Here is a 20,773-nt window from a genome sequence, read left to right on the forward strand (position 1 = left end):
ACATGGTGTTTCAAATTCAGAAAAGGACATTCAGAAGACTAAACAGGCAAACACACCAGAGGCCAGAGTCCCTCCCACCCCTCAGTACAGTCGTTCCTCGCAAGGATTCCATCTCTATAGCATTCAATAAAATGCTACGGCTGTCAGTAGAGATGCAAATATTAAGCCTTCATTTATTTGGTGACACAAAGGACACAAGAATCTAAGCTGCTCTGCCAGTTAATTTTTTTGCTATAGAAATTATTCTGGTGTGCGGGAAAATAAAAATAACAGAAGCATATTTTCAGTTTGTTTGGATGAAGAAAATAATTTTTAAATCCTATTACAAAGTTAGGGACTGAACTAGATACAATTTTAAGAAATCGATTACATGCTTACAAGTGAATCCATGAACATAATGAGACGGATCCAAACCAGCACATGAAAGATTCATTAATTTATGTTTACAAGTAGCACAGGATCATCCTTAAATAAAAGTAATCAGCATTGGGGCGCCTGGGTGGCGCAGTTGGTTAAGCGTCCGACTTCAGCCAGGTCACGATCTCGCAGTCCGTGAGTTCGAGCCCCGCGTCGGGCTCTGGGCTGGTGGCTCAGAGCCTGGAGCCTGTTTCCGATTCTGTGTCTCCCTCTCTCTCTGCCCCTCCCCCGTTCATGCTCTGTCTCTCTCTGTCCCAAAAATAAAAATAAACTTTGAAAAAAAAAATTTAAAAAAAAAAAAAAAAAAAAAAAAAAGTAATCAGCATTACAGAAATCGAAAATAATCTGATGAATGAAATAAGCTGGTACTTGAACATAAATTATTTAACTCATCAAAAAAAACATGATAAATTACGCTCTGAAGAGACCTTTTTAACATTAATAGCCCTCAGAATTTCAGTTTGTAAGAAGAAAAAAGGATGTGAATTTCATAAAAAAACAAAATCATGGTAGAGTTCCAAATCTATAAATATAACCATTGCACAGGATTTCATTTTGTTGGGGGGCGGGGGGGGGGGGGAGGAGTTAGTTCCTTGATCTACCAATGACAAACTTCACATCTAAGAAACATACACTCAACCTAAATCCCTGGGCCAGTCTTAATTGGGGCCTAGGGTAGTGAGGAAAAGGGCAAAGGGAACAGGGGTCCCACCAATTCCTAACTTTTCCACTATTTTCTCCCTCCGCATCATGAGAGATTAAAAATGCTATCATCTAGGGGTGCCTGGGTAGCTCAGTTGGTTAAAAACATCTGACTCTTGATCTTGGCTCAGGTCATGATCTCAGAGTTCGTGGGTTGAAGCCCCACGTAGAGCTCTGCACTGACAGTGCGGAGCTTGCTTGGGATCCTCTCTCTCCCCCTCTCTCTCTACCCCTTCCCTGCTCACTCGTTCTCCCTCAAAAATAAACTTTAAGAAATGCTATCATCCTAATAAAAATAAGCTTATTATTGATAGATCAATGTCATAAATATTGATGAGTACTGAACATGAATATGGTTAGCAATCAAATATATTTAGACTTTGTTGCCCTTGTTATAAAGTCAGAAGAGAAAGGAAGGGAGAAGAGCAACAAAATGCTGGCGATTGGCCTTGGGGGATGGGGAGCGAGGGACAATTTCGGCAGCAGAGAAAGGAGCGCTTGGTCAGAGGTACCATAAATACAAGCCTGTCACATCCTAGGCCTGTAAATGACAGCAAGACTCTGAGTAACCAGTCTGTAATCAGATTAGGAGAGGCCAGTATGATCCTTTAGGTGACAGAGATCTAATCTGGGACACAATTGGGCCTAAATACAGATTTACTGAACTCACGGAAATGAGCACTTAATCATGCTAAAAGATCATGGCCACAGTAAAGATATGTTTCCTGTCGTGTTCCATTTCTAGAAGCTGAGTTCAGTTTTGTGGTTCAACACATGGATGTGACTAGGCTAAGCTGGGATTTGATTCTTAGCTTTCTATGTTTCACTCATGATCTCAAATCTTACCCTGTGCTATTAATTTGGCATCACAGCCCAAACTACTCAATTTAGTTTGTCCTACAGCTAAGTTTCTCTCCCCAAATGAATTAAATAAATACCCCCTGTGCTGGACAGTTTGTGCCAGTACTTAGCCCCAAGCCTACCCTTCTAGACTGTCCCCGAATCAGCGAGCCTGAAATCTACATTTCCAGGCCCTTGTATCTGGGTTCCCCCATGAGGCTCTGCCAGCAGCCCCAAGAGGAGGACAGGTTCCTACCTGGTGATAGTGAACTCCAGCAGCATCAAATCAAAATGGGGGTGTGTGGGCTTTAAGTAATACCACATTCCCCATTTGCTCCTCCAGCCCTTCTATCTAATTCCTAGAGATATACCCCTTTTTGACTGAAGCACCTGGAGTGGTTTCCAACTAGACACTAACTGACAGTCCACTAAATTCAGAATTTATATAATTCACACACCAGGTGAACCTATGCTATTTCTGTGCTAAGAAATATTCATTCGTTCATTCACTCACTCAACAAATTTTTACTGCACACCTACCATAGGCCAGACCCTGTGATAGGTGCTAGACACACAGGAGTAAACAACACAGACAAAAATCCCTGTCCTCAAAGAGCTTACATTCTAGTGGAAGGGAGAGATAATACACAAAACATAAATACAACACACAGTGTTAGATAATCAATGCTTAGGAGAAAAAAAAAGTAAACTAAGTAGGGCAGGGATATGAAGCGGAGGAGGGCTGAAATTTTAGATACACAGGTCACGGAGGTGATTTTTGGGAAAAGAGCCCAAGGAAGTGAGGGAGCCAGTCGTGCACATATCTACAGGAAGAGCATTCCAGGCAGAGGAACAACACGTGCAAAGGCCCTAAGGAGGGAGCCTTCTTGCCTGCTAGAGAAAAGCAGGAGTCCTACGTGGCCAGAACAGATAAAGGGAGGAAGTCTGAGAGGTGGGGGGTAGGCCACAAAGCCTTGTAGGATACAATAAAGACATTAGCTATAGTAGTAGATTCTGAGCAGAGAAGTGACATCACACGACTTAGCTATCAACAGAATCCCTCTGTGTCAAGGGCAGACTTGGAAGCAGCAAGGGCAGAAAGCAGGGGACCAGTTAGGAGACTACTGAAACAGTCCAAAGGAGACTGGATGATAGCTAGGACCAAGGTGGTGACAATGAGGACGCTGAGCAAATTCTGAATAGATTGTGAACTCCTACCTGATCCTTAAAAAGTCAGGGGCTGGTCCGTGAATCTTGCTGGAATTCACACAATAGAAATTCCTACAGGACTCCTACCCAGTGAGAATATAATAGCTTTAGCCAAAGAAAATTAAATTGTAAATTAACATTCTGCAATAGTCAATACAGGGAAAAACTATGTATAACATGATACGTTTATAATATTTTTAATATTTTTATAGAAATGTAAAGAATCAATATAGAAATACAGAATTTATAGTACCTATAAATTTAGCTGACCAGATTAAAGTATTACCTTATTAGCTAATTTCTTTTAATTTTTTTTAATATTTATTTTTGAAAGAGAGAGAGAGAGAGAGAGAGAGAGAGAGGGAGGGAGGGAGGGAGGGAGGGATAGAAAGAAAGGGAGACACAGAATCTGAAGCTGGCTCCAGGTTCCAAGCTGTCCCACCAGAGCCCAATGTGGGGCTTGAGCTCCCAAACCGCAAGATCATGACCTGAGCCAAATTTGGACGCTTAACTGACTGAGCCACCTAGGTGCCCCATTATTAACTATAGTTCTAAGAGAAAAATAATCATATGTAAATTTTCTAGAAAGCAATGAGAAATTTTTCTTTCTTTTTTTTTTTAGAGAGAGCGCCAGCACGCACATGAGCCAGAGACAGGCAGAGAGAGAGAGAGAGAGAGAGAGAGAGAGAGAAGGCTCCACGCTCAGTGGGGAGCCCAATGTGGGGTTCAATCCCATGACCCTGGGATCATGACCTGAGCCAAAGTCAAGAGTCAGACGCTCAAGTGATTCAGCCAACCAAGCGCCTGCAATGAAGAATTTTAAAACTAGAAGAAATCTGAAAGTCCCATTCCCTTCATTTTTGGATGAAGGCAATAAAGCCTAGATATAAATGAAACTTGGTCTTTCTTCATGCACCAAAACATAGTTTAACAGTGGATGGAAATATTTCTGAAATATATCTTTACTTTCTTGTATGTTTAAGAGTGAGGGTCCTGAACACATTCTCATTTTTTTTGGTAACTCCAGCCTCTCAAAAGAACCCTTATGTCCAGCCCCAAAGTAATGCTGGGCTTTTGCTAACTGCTGCCACCACTATCTCCACTCATAGTCCTCCCTGCTGAAAGGGTCTGCTTTGAACATGAGACTGGAAACTAGTTCAGACCCATTCATAAACAGAAGTGAGACGAGGTAAGAACCAAAGAAGAAAAGTCAGCTTTAGTACACAAGCTTTATAAATTGTTATAAAATTGCCAACACTTAGAAATGGATTTTGCTTGTTAAAGGTGTTGGGCTGTGTTGTGGGAACGAAGCTTGCCCCCAAATGGATGGCTGGAGCAGCGATGTATGTGCAGTCCTTTAGAGAAAGTTCTGCCCCAAAATGTAATTCATCACTCCTAAGAAAGCATAAAATTTTAAATTATTTAAAGAAAAATTAACTTTTGACCATTAGTACTACAAATATCACCACATATAAAAGCAAATTGCTGGGACACCTGGGTGGCTCAGTCAGTTAAACATCGGACTCTTGATTTCAGTTCAAGTCATGATTTCACGGTTTGTGTGTTCAACCCCCCATCAGGCTGAGACTGCCTGGGATTCTCTCTCTTTCTCTCTCTCTGCTCTTCCCCACTCGTTCCGTTTCTCTCTCTCTCAAAATAAACAAACTTTAAAAACTTAAAAAAAGAAAAAAAAGCAAATTGCCAAGGTAATATTTACTTCTCAAACAAGAACTTAAAAGTATAAATAGCAGGGTCACCTGGGTGGCTTGGTCCGTTAAGCATCCAACTCTTGGTTTCTGCTCAGGTCATGATCTCACTGTACGTGGGATGGAGCCCCAAGTCGGACTCTGTGCTGACAGTGCAAAGCCTGCTTGGGATTCTCTCTCTCCCTCTCTGCCCCTTCCCCATGCACATGCATGCTCTCTCACTCTCCTCTCTCTCTCTCTCTCTCTCTCTCTCTCAAAAATAAACAAACAAACAAACAAACAAACACCCAGAAAGTATAAATAGGAAAAGTAACAAGCTTTAACAAACAGGCACTTCTTTTCATCTACAACCTACCCCACCAAAATTCTCTAGTCAGCTGACATAAACTTACATTTCTGGTCCCCTTATTACCATTCTACCGAAACTAGTTTATTTTAAAAATTAATCATAAAAAAAAGTTTAAGATTAACCTGTATTGGAAAGGGAAGATTCACAAAACTGAGAACCATAAATCGAAACAGTGAAAATGACTCACATATAAGCACTCAACATAATAAGCTCCCTCAGCAATTAAAGAGCAAATACGGGAGCTCAACAGATAACATAAAGTACAAAGTTTGGGGCCCACTAAGGACATAATATAACTCTTGCCAAGCTGCACGCTCACAGCCAGAGGATGAGTTTTCCCTCCACCCCCATGTCCTGACTACTACACACTCCTCCAATTCCAGGTGGGTCCCTGTAGGCCTAAGTTCCAGATGTGAACAGCCCAGGAAACATTAGAGCTACCTCTTTGCTTCCTCTACTGCTTTCAAAGAGAAAGAGCTAGAAGGAATCTCACCAGGGTTAAAGCTTTTAGGAGGAAACAGTGCTAAAGATAAAGGCTTGGAAAGGGATTTTTAAAGGAAAAGTTCAGGGTTATTTTCTTCTTTACACTGAGCACTTCCTCCATTAAAAAACCAAATAATTTAGTTTATCAGAAAGTCTTACACTAACAATATATGAATAAGTATTCACTGATCACTCATTCCCTGACCTTTCCTCCCACAAAAATGATTTCCCAAAGCAATACCCTGTAAGACATCAGCCCCTCCCACACCCCTGCCAAAATACATTCCACGGCAGGCACTCTGTACCTCTTTTGACAGCACTTAAACACGAGCTATTCCGTGGCATGTCTTACCACAGAACCGTAAGCTTCTCCAGGGCAGGGAGCTCACTCCACTTGGCATTCCTTAAGCTCCTGACACTAATGCTTCACACTTCATAGCTATTTAGCCATGGTATAATGGTTACCTCTGATTCAGTACTGAGGGGAAAACATACAACTTTCTTCGGCAGCAATAACACTCCTGCCACCAGGGAGGAGCACTGCTACCTTCACAGGAGAAAGAAATCCGCCTACCTCTGCCTTAGGTCAGTACCTCGGACTCGTCCTAGGGTGCGCACTAGCCAATCAGGAGCACCTTTTTCAACAAGAATGAATGGAAGAATCTCAGAGCTCGTTAAAGCAGAGTCCCTGTATAAATGCATCGGGCATTATCCACAAGTAATCGGCTTGCCCTTCAAATTCTTCAAGTGAAAACATGTCTTCAAGCCACCTGTTCTTTAAACACTCAATGGTCCAACTCACCAGGCTCTCCTGTGGTCTTACAAAGCCTTTCACAAGATAAAGAATCTGACTAACCTACTGATTTCTATACTTCTCATATCCCTTCTTGTAGGCACCTTTAAAACTTGCTTTCCGACATAGTATCTGATACTGTGTGACACTTTCTTCGCCACAACCCAAGTCTACAAGTCACAGCCTTCTGCCTGCCTCCATAGGTCAGAACTACTCACTAGAACATAAAATAAGTGGCAGAAAGAAGGCCACAGCAGAGCAAACACACTTGGCTCAGGAACACCCAGGGGCACCCTTAGTGGCTGACCATCACTACAGCCAAGAGCAATGACGCTCACAGACCACTAGCACACGCCCACCTGCCTGCCACTGGCTCAGCGTGCACGTCCTCTGAACACAGGACACAGTCATGGGTTAGGACGGTACGAACACAAAGAGAAAGAATATACTACCAAGAACTGTCACACATGTTTTGAGGAAAGTATTTTAGAAGCAACAGCAGTACACAGAGGAGACACTGATGGGGGTATGAATATGTGCTCTGAGTAGTGTTCTGAAGTGTCATAACTAAGAACTCGGACTACTGGGATATACTGAGTTGAACAGGGTTCAACTACAGAATGCATCAACATTCCAAATTCAGTTTCTTCAGAAATTACTGTACTGGAACCAAAGCATCATGTTTAAAGCTCCTTGCCAAGTAGCTCAAATAAAAATCAACTGGTTTTTATTTTTTAATTTAGGTACATATCTGCCAAACGAGCAAAGGAACACAAATATACTTCCAGAAAGTGATATAATTTGTTAGCCAATCCATGGTGCTACAATTGTCTCAAAACCAAAAACCGAAACAAATTATCTAAATTTGTAACAAGCAGCATGCACTCAGGGCTTGGACTCTAAAGGCCTGGTCCACACGTCAGCAGGCTATGGACATCTACGGACATCTACAGAATCTGCAGACGCTTCAGGAACTCAGTCTGCGGCACCTCTCCTGCAGCAGGGAAAGGGGGGAGAGTGGCAGAGCCGGCAGAAGGCCTCTACATGACTCTGCCTCCTACTACGCTTACTCCACTGCACCCACTTCCTCTTTTCTCTGGATTTGGGGGACAGGGGCGGGTTGGAGAACATTTTTCTACAGATACACTAACTCAGAAAAAAACTTTAAATATTACAAAGCTCATCTTAATCCAAGCACATTCAGTTATCATTAATCCATGGTAATGTTTGTAGCATTAAAAAACTGGAAATAACACAAAACGTATACAAATAGGGAACTGGCTGAATACATTAACATGCATCCTGGGAGCACCTGGCTGGCTCAGTAGGTAGAGCATGCGACTCTTCAGCTTGGGGTCATGAGTTCAAATCCCATGTTGGGCATGAAGCCTGCTTTATTTTTTCTTAAAGAAACATTTTGTTTAACGTTTATTTATTTTTCAGAGAGAAAATGTGTGAAAGCAGAGGAGGAACAGAGAGAGAGGGAGACGGAGGATCTGAAGCGGGCTCTGTGCTGACACTGGAACAGCCTGACATGGGGCTCGAACTCATGAACTGTGAGATCATGACCTGAGCTGAAGTCAGTTGTTTAACCGACTGAACCACCCAGGCGCCCATGAAGCCTACTTTAAAAGAAAAAGAGGAAGAAAAAGAACAAGGTGCATCCAATATAACAGACGCCTAGATAATCATTAAAAGAATGAGGCAGGGGGCGCCTGGGTGGCTCAGTTGGTTAAGTGTTGGACTTCGACTCAGGTCATGATCTCACAGTTCGTGGGTTCAAGCCCCACATCAGACTCTGTGCTGACGGCTCAGAGCCTGGAGCCTGCTTCAGATTCTGTGTCTCCATCTCTCTCTGCCCCTCCCCCACTTGTGCTCTGTCTCTCAAAGGTGAATAAATGTTAAAAAATAATAATATAAAAAAAAGAATGAGGCAGGGCTTTGTGTACTTTGATATACCTCAGATATTTTAAATGAAGGGTACCGGTGCGACTGGGTGGCTCAGTAGGTAAAGCACTAACTCTTGGCTGTGGCTCAGGTCATGCCTGCTGTTAGCACAGAGCCTGCTTAGGATTCTATCTCCCTCTCTCTGTCTCCCTCCTGCTTGCTCTCCATCTCTCTCAAAACAAATAGAAATAAACTAAAAAAAATAAATAAATAAATAAACGAAAAGAGCCCTACCAATTGTTTTTTTTTTTTTTTAAGTGCGTAGGGAAATATATGTTTTTATACAAATAGAATTTTTCTGGAAAGAAAAAAGAAAGTAGGAGTAACAGTGGCCTACAGAAGGGACTGAGGGTCTCAGTAAAGGAGTACACTTTTTCACAATTTGAAAATATTTTACTAGGTACACGTATCCCTGTTAAAATTAACAAGTCCTTAAGTCTGTGATTATGATAAAATTAAAGCAATGGAAGAAAAAGTGTTGCTGTTAAAAGCAATCTCAGGGCGCCCAGCTGGCTCAGTTGGTAGAGCATGTGAGTCTGATCTCAGGGTTGTGAGTTCAAGCCCCATGTTGGATGTAGAGATTACTCAATGATAAAATCTTAAAAAATAAAAATAATAATATGCAATCTCTTCTTTCTTATCCATCTCTAATTCTTTGCAGAAAAATTTGAATTTATTTAAACAAGTGTGGAGTGGATATACAGAGGTACACTCTACCTTCCTCCTCCAAAGCCATAGCCAATTTCTTGCCATAATGTTAAAAAAAAAATTTTTTTTTCACTTGCTTCTCAAACCAAGATGCAAAAATCTCCTAAATGTCTGGCTCTAATGTAACCAAAGTTTAAAGGATTCAAATACATTAGTAAGTCCATAACTAAAGTCAGTTACATTTCATATGTTAATATTGTGTTCTAATCAGATTTTATGAGGAAACAGTTTCACCGAAGATCTTCTTATCTCTAAACTTACAAAGAACTTTAGAATTTCTGAAGAGTCCAAATTTCCTACTCACCCCAGCAAGTCACTTCAGTAAAAAAACTAGAGGGTTTCTCCCTATAGCTTCAAAATTTCCAAAGCTTCTCCAAAGCAGGACTGGGGAGAGGGACTACAGATAAAGCTTCAGTAAGCATGTCCAACTCTCCTCCACCTCTGCAGATGCCTTCCCTGGCCTCAGGGACCCCAGAGCACCGATTCAGTTAACAACAGTGAGAGGCCAGCGGATCCGCTCAGTCTGATCCCGAAGCTCAGCATGGGGCTCACACACCTGCCAGTAACAGGCTCTCATCAGTCAGTCACACCTGGGCAAACGAAGTGGCAGGTGGCACAACCTCACCCCCACACAGAACCAGACTGCTGACCACCTCTACAACTACTACCAGAAAAAGTAAAGCAAATGACTGTAACTAATGCCCTCCAACTGGATTTTTACTAATGGAAGTATATTTGTTGAAGACCTATAGATGTGCAGTTACCTTGGAAAAAATGCTAAGTTGAAATAATGACAATGAAGTTAAGGAAAGAAATTTTGCTAACCTAAAACATTAACCAAAATAGATACTCTAAGCAGCAAAATGCTGAGTTCTCATGAAAAAAATTCTGAACATCCAGAATTAAACTATATAACACTGTACAAAAATCTCTGGACTCTGGGGGAAAAAATGACTTCCTAGATCATCTACAGGTTGGTTGTTAATTCACACCTCCATTTAACATAGATGTATTTGCCATGCACTATCTCAGTAGCAGGCACGCCATGCTGGTTAAGACAGACCCAATTCCTCCTCCTGCACTGCTGGTGGGGATGCCAAATGGTGCAGCCACTGTGGAAAACAGTATGGAGGTTCCTCAAAAAGTTACAAATAGAACTACCCTATGATCCAGCAATTGTACTACTGGGTATTTACCCCCAAAATACAAAAACATTAACTGAAATGGATACATGCACCCCTGTGTTTATTGCAGCATTATTTACAAAAGCCACATTAGAGAAGCAGCTCAAGTGTTCACTGACTGATGAACGGGTAAAGAAGATGTGGTATGTACATACAATGGAATATTACTCAGCCCTAAAAAAAAGAATGGAATCTTGCCATTTAGAACATGGATGGAGCTATGGGGCGCCTGGGTGGTGCAGTCGGTTAAGCATCCGACTTCAGCCAGGTCACGATCTCGCGGTCCGTGAGTTCGAGCCCCGTGTCGGGCTCTGGGCTGATGGCTCAGAGCCTGGAGCCTGTTTCCGATTCTGTGTCTCCCTCTCTCTCTGCCCCTCCCCCATTCATGCTCTGTCTCTCTCTGTCCCAAAAATAAATAAAATAAAGTTGAAGAAAAAAAAATTTAAAAAAAAGAACATGGATGGAGCTAGAGAGTATTATGCTAAGTGAAATAAGCCAGTCAGAGAAAGACAAATACCATATGATTTCACTCATATGTGGAATTTAAGAAACAAAACAAACAAGAAAGGGGAAAGAGAGAGAGAGAGAAAGGGAGAGAGGCAAATCAAGAAACAGACTCTTAACTACAGAGAACTGATGGTCACCAGAGGGGATGGGGTAGGGGATGAGGGAAATAGGTGATGGAGATTAAAGAGGGCACTTGCTGTGATGAGCACCAGGTGTTGTATGGAAGTGTTGAATCACTGTCTTGTGCCCTTGAAATTAATATAGCATTCTGTTAACTATACTGGAATTGAAATTAAAAACTTAATTAAAAAAAAAAAAAAAAAGACCCAGTTCCTGTCTTCATGAAGTTTACAATAGTATATGCAGGAACAATGCATCAGGGCATTGTCGAGTTCTCCCACAAGGAGCAATAAGGAAAAACATCACTGGAGTAGATTTTAATATTCTCTACAGTGTGCCTTCAAAGCATATACAGTAAATTAAATTTTTTAATTTAAATACAAAAGTGAGCTGAAAATAAGATAATTTCATATAGTGATAAATGCCATAAAGAAAACCAAACAGCCATATGAAAGTAGTACCTGGAGTGAAGGTAAGGATATTGAAGCAAGTTTCACCCCTGAGCTGAAGCCCCTATCATCCTATGATGAAAAGGAACTAACTATAATAAACTTGGTGTGCTTGGAGGGACAGAAAAAACATGGGAAAGCAGTGGAAACATGGCAGAGACGGGTAGGGGACAAATCACGAAAGGCATTACAGGCCACAAAAGGAGTTTGGATTTTACTGTAATGACTACGGAAAGTCACTGGCAGGCTCTAAGCCTGGGAGTGACAAGATGGAATCTGACTAAACATGATAGCTTCTTGTTTTGCACACAATGCATTTTTGTGGGGAAAGAAATGTTACAGACGGTGGTACTGCAATGCTGCCTGTGTGCCTCCATCAGCCGTAGTTACCCACCACCTGCTCTCTGCTAGGCTGTGCGAGGTACTGATGGGGAGGAAAACACGGTCTCTGACCTTGAGCTCACGTTCTGGTAGAGATGAGAAACACTGAATACATAATTACAACTGTAATATTTGTAAGAGTAGAATACTAGCACATGAGCACCCAGGGTAAAAGGTAGTTAATGTGGCCAAGAGCAGTCTAGGAAGGGAGACCTTACACACGACTGGAGTCTTACAGGGCAAGCAGGGATTTCCTCAGTGCATTCCACTCTGCACAACACCCAAGCCACTGGTGGGACATAAGAAAATGTAGGGGCTGTAAAGGCTCTTTCTTTTAAAGTATATTATATAGAATTTTTATGGTGGAATTGGGGGGGGGACGTTAACACAGAAAACTTGCAACTGTAAGTTCACAGCTACTGCTTAAATAAAATTTTATTAAAAACTTCAAAAGCACAAACTTCCAATTATAAAATAAATTAAGTCCTGGGATGTAACATACAGCACAGCAATTATAGTTAATAATACTGTATTGCATATATGCTAAGAGAGTAAATCTTAAAAGCTCTCATCACACACACACAAAAAAGCTTTGTAATTGTGTGTGGTGAAGAATGTTAACTAGACTTGCTGTGGTCATCATCCCCTAATATATACAAATACTGAATCATTGTGTTGCACACCTGAAACCAATACAATGCTGTATGTCAACCATATCTCAATTTTAAAGTTAATTGTCTTGGGGCGCCTGGGTGGCGCAGTCGGTTAAGCGTCCGACTTCAGCCAGGTCACGATCTCGCGGTCCGGGAGTTCGAGCCCCGCGTCAGGCTCTGGGCTGATGGCTCAGAGCCTGGAGCCTGTTTCCGATTCTGTGTCTCCCTCTCTCTCTGCCCCTCCCCCGTTCATGCTCTGTCTCTCTCTGTCCCAAAAATAAATAAACGTTGAAAAAAAAAAAAAAATTTAAAGTTAATTGTCTTTTAAAAAGAACTTCAATTATGTGGTGTTCCCGCCACACAAAAATGCAAGTCTACATGTCACTTCAACAAGTGGATCTGTGCTGTGTGTGTGTGTGTGTGTGTGTGTGTGTGTCTGTGTACGTTACTCCTCATGAGCTGAGATTAAAAACTTGTTTTATTTTTTTTTAAATTTACTTATTTTGAGAGATGAGGCACAGAGAGAGGGAGAGAGAGAATCCCCAGCAGGCTTCATGCTGTCAGCGCAGAGACCAATGCAGGGCTTGATCCCACGAACTGCGAGATCACGACCTGAGCCAAAATCAAGAGTCAGACACTCAACCAACAGCACCACCCAGGTGCCCCTAAAATTTTTTATTAATACCAACTTTTCTCGCAGCCATTTTTATACTCTCCCCATCTCAAACAAAAACAGGGTTTCATCAAAATTTTCAAAGAAAAAATCCAAATACTCTCCACTTAGATTCAAAAATGATTAACTATTTCCTGATTAGCTTTATCTGTGTATACGTACGTACATATATGTATACTTCCTGAGCTATCTGGAAGTATTGGAGACATCATGACACCTCACCTCTAAACGCTTCAGCTGCTGTCCCCCAGGAATAAGGGCATTCTCCTATATAATCACAATGCCATTAGCACACCTAAAAAAAATAAAAAGGAAAAATAATCAACAATTCCTTAATCTCATCTACTATCAGGTACCTAGTTTTAAAAATATTTAAGTATGGGGGTGCCTGGGTAGCTCAGTTGGTTAAGCATCCAACTTTGGCTCAGGTCATGATCTCATGGCTTGTGAGTTTAAGCCCCGTGTCGGGCTCTGTGCTGACAGCTCAGAAGCTGGAGCCTGCTTCGGATTCTGTGTCTCCCTCTCTCTCTCTGCCCCTCCCTCACTCATGCTCTGTCTCTCTCAAGAATAAACATTAAAAAAATAATTTAAAAAATTTAAAAAATAAAAATATTTAAGTATGAAGAAAGGGCTTTGTTGAAAACCTTACTGAAGTATTTTAATAAACTGATTAGATTTATTACTTGTATTTCATTATTTTTCATTTTTAAGTGTAATAATACTTTATGAAATTTAAGTTAAAAATCAAATATTCAAAAGTCAACTTTTTAATATTAAAAGTGATTATGGCAATTGAATACGACAAAGAGCATGAAAGTGCTACACGCAAGATTGACATTTCTGAAGTGCTGTGTTAGTGGAAGGACACTCTAGACAGAGGGACATCCATGGAAAAGGATTTGCAGAAGAGCAGGGTCTCAGTGAGGCTGGGGGCGGGGGGGAAGCATGTGAGAGAGAGGGAGATGAGCGGGACAGGTCACACAAGAGGAGCTTTTCGAAGATTCTGCATGCTTTTCGGAGGAGTTTGGACTTCATCCCCACTGGCAGTGAGAGTTCTCCATGATAAAATCGAATTTGTTTAGAGAGCTCTATCTGGCCACAGTGTCAGATTAACTGGAGAGCAGGAAAGATGGGGGGACCATTTGGAGTCAATAGAACAATGTTTACATTTTTCACTACAAATACTTAACGTTTTAGTAACACTGTGGGTTGAATAAACCTGCTATACTGGTCAAGGGACAAAACAAAAACAGTAAAATTAAACTAAGTTTATCTTGAATGTTCATGTCATAGAAATGCAGCTTTAAAGACAGAAAAGTACAGTCAGAAGAGACATGTAAATTTTGAAAGAAGCCGTTGGGCACTTCTGAAGGTTTCAGCATTTAATGGAGCTGGCTCTTTTAATACCCAGTTTCACTTTCCAAAGTGGCTTTCCGTTTCCTTGGCAGATTCATCACTGGCACTAATTTTATGTTTACCAGTCACAATTAAAAATTTCCAAAGGAAAACCAATGGGAAAGAGGTGGGTGCAAAACATAAAGCGATTTTCAAATACACAGAGTGCCCTCAGGGCAGTACTAGAAGTAACTGCAGAAGCTCCCTGTACAGAGTCCAGGCACTGGATGCCAAATCTGCCCGGAGAAGGAGGAGGAGGAGGAGGAGGAGGAGGAGGAGGAGGAGGAGGAGGAGAAGGGAAAGGAGGGAGGAGGAGGGGGAAGGATGGGGGAGGGGAGGGGGAGGAGGGAGGAGGAGGGGGGAGGATGGAGGAGGGGGAGGAAGGAGAGGAGTGGGGAGGAGGTGGGAGGGGGAGGAGGAGGGCAGCCCTGGGAGGCTGGCTAAGCAACAGGGCAGGATGGGATGCTAGCCCTTTACTCCCTTCCCCCAGGAGACCTCTAGTTTCATTTAGGTTACATATCAGGCTTCCTAGAAAGATTTCATTTGAACAAAGGGTTCCATAGCTTTAAAAACGTTTGAAAGCTAACAAGTCTGAGTTGCATGAACATTCTTAAGTCAGAGGCTGGTAACTGAAGAAGACTGAGTTCCACAGGAGAGCTGCCGCACGATGAAACAAACACCATTACTACCATCGCTGAGGAGGAACGTAGAGAAGAAGATCTCGGCAGACAGGCCTACTGGAGGAGTAGCAGCTTTGGGGTAGAATAAGGAATTGTTTTGGACCTGTGCATTTTGAGGGACCAGTGGGGCATTCAAATTGGAAAGGTCCAGACAGTAAAGGACATGTGGATACAAAGCTTAACAGAAAGGTTTAAGAGGGCTAGCTGGTCTAAACGTGGATGAATCCACCAAGAGAGCTGTAAACAGAGAAACAAGGGTGGGTCTGAAAAGGTCATGGAAGGCAAAAAGAAAAGGGTCTTCCTCAAGACAGGACCCTGTGGGGCCATCCACACATAGGGCCACTTTAGGAGGAGACCCTGAATTTGCAATAGCCTGTGTCCGATAGCAGAGAGGGCACAGGCTAGACTGGTTAGAAATGGTTTTCTACAAAGCAGAGGCTACAGAAGGGCAAGGGGGTAAGAGTAAGGGTACTGGCTAGGAAGCAAGTGAAAGACTGGACAATGGGTCCAGATCTGAAAGGGCTGGAACTCCGAGAAAAGGGAGATCACAATGAGATGGGGGAGTATGGAAGCCTCCTGAGGAGGCTGTAGAAAAACACCACACCAGAATCTAAGATTTCACTAGTAGAGGTATTCTGGAAAGAGCTCCTTTTAGACATGTTAATAGGAAGCCAAGATGAGGGTAAAGACTGGGCGGGGACATTGGGACAAGGTCTTCAGAACCCTGTAGTGCCTTAAGGCCCTGGGTCTGGCAGCAGGAGTCATGCAACCCTCCTCAAGCACTCATTGCAAAAAAGGGAGATCCACCCTACAAGGGAAGGCCACAAGAGCCCACCCAACTCTCCATTCCCTTGTCATGCCCACTACTGGCAACCGGATCTGACAACTGAGTCATTTAAAGCTGCTCTCAGTTCACCCTGGAGACCCTACATGCCCCTTAAGGAAAAAGCACCCTCCCACCCCTGTAACATCTAGGAGCAGATCTGTTTCCCAATTTATGTACAATGTTATTTGTATTAATAATAAAAACTATGTACATTTTAAATGTAAATATAACTCATCATTGAAGACTGGGAAACCAGCTTTAAAAAGGCAACAAAATGGGGGGCGCCTGGGTGGCTCAGTCGGTTGGGCGTCCGACTTCGGCTCAGGTCATGATCTCACGGTATGTGGGTTCGAGCCCATGTCAGTCTCTGTGCGGACAGCTCAGAGCCTGGAGCCTGTTTCGGATTCTGTGTCTCCCTCTTTCTCTGACCCTTCCCTGTTCATGCTCTCTCTCTCTCTCTGTCTCAAAAATAAATAAATGTTAAAAAAATTTTTTTAAAAAGGAAACAAAATGGAAATAATAAACATTAATTACATTGAGAAGTTGAGGGGTTCAAATATCATAAATGACCATAATCACAACAACAAAACACTCAAAGTTTTTCAAATTTCTACCTTTAGTTACCAGAATACCTACTCCTGCCCATTTTGCTCAATAATAAAAATGAAAACGAATAAAAAGGAAACTATACTCCTGGAAAGAACACCTATCTACTAATTTTTTTTTTTAAAAAGGAAAGGATGGGGCGCCTGGCTGGCTGGGTTGGTAGAGCATATGACTCGATCTCAGGGTTGTGAGTTCAGGCCCCGTGCTGGGCAGGAAGCTCACTTAAAAAAAAAAAAAAAACACAAAAAAAGAATGTCTCATCTAACAGTTTACTCACAAACACCAATGTTTATTTTAAAAAATTAACAAACTGACTCTGGTGTATAAATTGGGCTTTTCAAAATATCTAACTGACAATTCAGGAGCACCAATGATCCACAATAGGGAGAGAATGGTGTAAAAGAGGTGCTCACTAGTGTCCTAGGGACGGTATCTGTCAAAGAAACTGACACATTCAGAAAAACCTTACTGACTCTAGGAAGCAACTAACCACTTTGATTTCCTTAAGAACTGAGCAGTAAGTTAAGGCACAAAAAAAAAAAAAAAAAAAAAAAAAAAGAAAAGGAGAAAGAAAAGAACAGAAAAGGGTTTCAAAAAGATAATCAAAAGCAGCCTTGTCAAGAAGGCAGTCGTAGGAGCGGTGATCAAGAAATGCCCCAAAGTATCTGCCCTCTTCCAGTAACAGAGTATTCAGGAGACTCACCCATGTTTACTACACTAATACAGGCATTTAAACAATAAGAGTTAAAACAACAATGAAAGAAAAAATGTACAGCTCTTTAGCCATTCTGAAAGTGCTAACTGTTCAACGTGTAATCCTTAATTCTGTCAAACCTGCTTTCCCTCTATGACTGGATATCTGTATTTCACAAATGCAAAGTTAAAGTAATACAATAAATTTAAAATATAAAGCATTATTTATGTAGTAATATTATTAAGTAGATTATTGAGCCTCTTTAAAAACTCACTAGTTTTCCATGAATACAGAAATGAGATGTTAAATATGGCAAAACCTCAACTAACCGGAACAGCTGGTCAATGAGTCACTGACTAATCAGGCCTCTCAGATAGCTGAAGGCCTATTTACAACTTTGAATACGCAAACTTTTTTGGTTAACTGTTCTGGATAGATGTTTTGACCCAGACCTACACTGTGAACACGTGATTACACGGTAAGATGTAATCCTAAGACACACAGGGCTCTCTGTTCCACCCAAGTGAGACCCCAAACTGTAGCAACCCCTGCTTCTACACTTTCCCGTCTTCTACCCCGTTGGCACAGTCTGCTTCCATCCATCTCTGGCATCCCAATAACCAAGTATGTCAGGACCTGGTTCTCCCAGCTCTGCCGGCAACCTACAGAGTTCTTCCACGCAAGATAAACGAGTCCTAGTGTAGAAATCTAGAGGTTTCTGTGACCTCTATTTTACATGCTGTGAAAATACATTTTTAAAAATGTACTTCCTCAAAAAGAAATTCTGATGCACATGCTACAGTACCTATGGATGACCCTCAAGGACACTATGAGGAAACAAGCCATTCACGAGAGGACAAAAACAGTATGATTCCACATATATGAGGTGGCCAGAGTAGCCAAGTTCGTAAGAGGGAAAGTAGAATGGTGTTTGCTAGCGCCTGGCAGGGAAAGGGAATTGGGAGTTACTGTCAGTGGGCTCGGAATTTCAGTTTGGGAAACGTTCTAGAAATGGATAGTGGTGACAACTGCCTGCACAACATCGTGCATGTATTTAACACCACTGAATTGTACACTTTAAAATTGTTCTCTCTCTCTCTCTCTCTCTCTCTAAAAAATTTTTTTTAAAAAAAGGGAGCACCTGAGTGGCTCAGTACGTTAAGTGTCCAACTTTGGTTCAGGTCATGATCCCACGGTTTGTGGGTTTAAGCCCCGTGTCGAGCTCTGTGCTGACAGCTCGGAGCCCTGAGCCTGCTTCAGATTCTGTGTCTCCCTCTGTCTCTGCCTCTCCCCCACTCGCACTCTCTCTCAAAAATAAACATTAAAAAAAAAGTAAGTAAACAAATAAAATGGTGAATTTGGGGGCACCTCGGTGGCTCATTAGCTTGAGCGTCTGATGTCAGCCCAGGTCATGATCTCATGGTTAGTAAGTTCAAGGCCCACATCAGGCTCACTACTGACAGCACAGAGCCCACTTTGGGTCCTCTGTTCCCCTCCCTCTCTGCCCCTCCTTCACTTGCGCGCATGTTCTCTCAAAAATAAACGTTAAAAAAAAATAATAAAGTGGTAAATTTTATGTTATGTATATTTTACAAGCAAAATAATTAAAAATTTTAAATATAGGGGCGCCTGCGTGGCGCAGTCGGTTAAACGTCCGACTTCAGCCAGGTCATGATCTCGCGGTCCGTGAGTTCGAGCCCCGCATCAGGCTCTGGGCTGATGGCTCAGAGCCTGGAGCCTGTTTCCGATTCTGTGTCTCCCTCTCTCTCTGCCCCTCCCCTGTTCATGCTCTGTCTCTCTCTGTCCCAAAAATAAATGTTGAAAAAAAAATTTTTTTTTAATTAAAAAAAATAAAAATTTAAATATAATGAAGATTTACTTCCTCACTGTGTTCACTATGTTCTAGACAGGTGACATGCTAAGTGATTCTGTGTCTTCTTCATTCAATTACCCCAAGAAGGTTATTTATTTACACACAAGCAAACATGAGCCAAAATGGTACCTTAAAATTATGATTCCAAATTACCATATATTGTTTTTCACACGGAGAAAGCATGCTTTACAGGAAATGACCCATTAGAAAGACCACTAGTAAAAATTCAGAGGCCAGAAAGCACTCTAATGTGGGCAACAAATAGACGGGAAAAGAACGCAAAACTAGCAGTAGCTCATAGGTAGCCTTACCACTGAGGAGATGCTACACAGTGACCACCTCAAATGTTTTTTTAAAACTCTGCAGGAGGGGGACACCCGAGTGGCTCAGTCAGTTGAGTCGGACTTCAGTTTAGATCATAATCCCACGGTTTGTGGGTTCAAGCCCCACATTGGGCTCTCAGCCGTCAGCACAGAGCCCACTTCAGATCCTGTCTCCCTCTCTCTGTCCCTCCCCAGCTTGCGCTCTCTCTCCTTCTCTCAAAATTAAAAAAATGTAAAAGGAAAAAACTATCCAGGGTAACAGAGTGCCTGGATGGCTCAGTGGGTTAAGCGTCCAACTCTTGATTTCAGCTCAGGTCATGATCTCACAGTTCATAGGATGGAGCCTCGCGTCAGACTCTGCACTGACAGTGTGGAGCCTGCTTGGGATTCTGTCTCTCCCTTTCTCTCTCTCTCTGCCCCTCTCATACGTGCTCTCGCTCTCTCTCATACATAAATAAATGAAAAAAAAAAAAAAAACTATTCAGGGGCACCTGCGTGGTTCAGTTGGTTGAGCCTCCCCAACTCTTGATCTTGGTTCAGCTCTTTGATCTCAGCTCCTTCCCTGTTTGTGCAGTCTTTCTCTGTCTCTCAAAATAAATAAATAAACTTTTAAAAAATTAAAACAAAACTATTCAGTGTAAAAAAAATAATTTGGAATCCAAATCAAAATATTTGTTGGTTAACACTGTCAACTGCACGTCAGCATCAGAAACTCTTGAGGTATTTTAGTAGTTGCTAAAGTCTCTGCCCGTCCGTCTCATGTTGTCACTCCAAGTACGTTAACTATCTTGCACTTGCAACTGCCGACAAACCACCTTCCATCTCTCATCTAAGACCCTCTCCAAACGTCATCTCAGACTAAAACCAACTTTCCCAGAACAAACAGGTACTCTGAACTGCCCTATGCCAAATCGGTTTAGCAACTAACCTTTCTCGAGATTAAGCAAAAGTGTCAAAAAGAAACCTACACACAACACAGTCCACCGTTAGAAATGCCACCTCATAGCCTCTCCCTGCACAGCCAAATGCCTGACTCTGATGGTACCAAACTTTCAAACCACAAAGTTCGGTACTTAGTATCTTTTAGCACAACATAAAGACTACATCTTTTGTTTTTTAATTACACTCTTGAGTGATCGCCTAAAGACTAAGAGAGCTCAATAAGGTTAAAAACATCCTCTTGGATAAGAGACTAGAAATTAATTATATACAAATCTTCAGGTGCCTCTCAATTACAGGCAAAGGTTTACATCCA

At 41.9% G+C, this 20,773-nt stretch overlaps 1 protein-coding gene across 8 annotated transcripts in view; it reads right to left on the bottom strand.

Annotated features, from left to right (window-relative positions):
* SFMBT1 (Scm like with four mbt domains 1) overlaps positions 1 to 20,773 on the bottom strand; it is a 130,525-nt gene that overhangs the window by 104,646 nt on the left and 5,106 nt on the right. For 5 of the 8 annotated variants that reach the window (XM_047850724.1, XM_047850715.1, XM_047850720.1 and 2 more), the window contains exon 2: positions 13,344 to 13,416. The exons of 2 other annotated variants lie outside the window; for them this stretch is intronic. The gene's annotated coding sequence lies outside the window, so the exon portion shown is untranslated. Of the gene's footprint in view, positions 1 to 3,177; positions 3,252 to 13,343; positions 13,417 to 20,773 lie in introns of those variants that run through there. One more of the 8 variants, XM_047850721.1, reaches the window with a different exon arrangement.

Source organism: Prionailurus viverrinus, chromosome A2, assembly GCF_022837055.1.
Source record: "Prionailurus viverrinus isolate Anna chromosome A2, UM_Priviv_1.0, whole genome shotgun sequence".
In the NCBI taxonomy this organism is placed as follows: domain Eukaryota; kingdom Metazoa; phylum Chordata; class Mammalia; order Carnivora; family Felidae; genus Prionailurus; species Prionailurus viverrinus.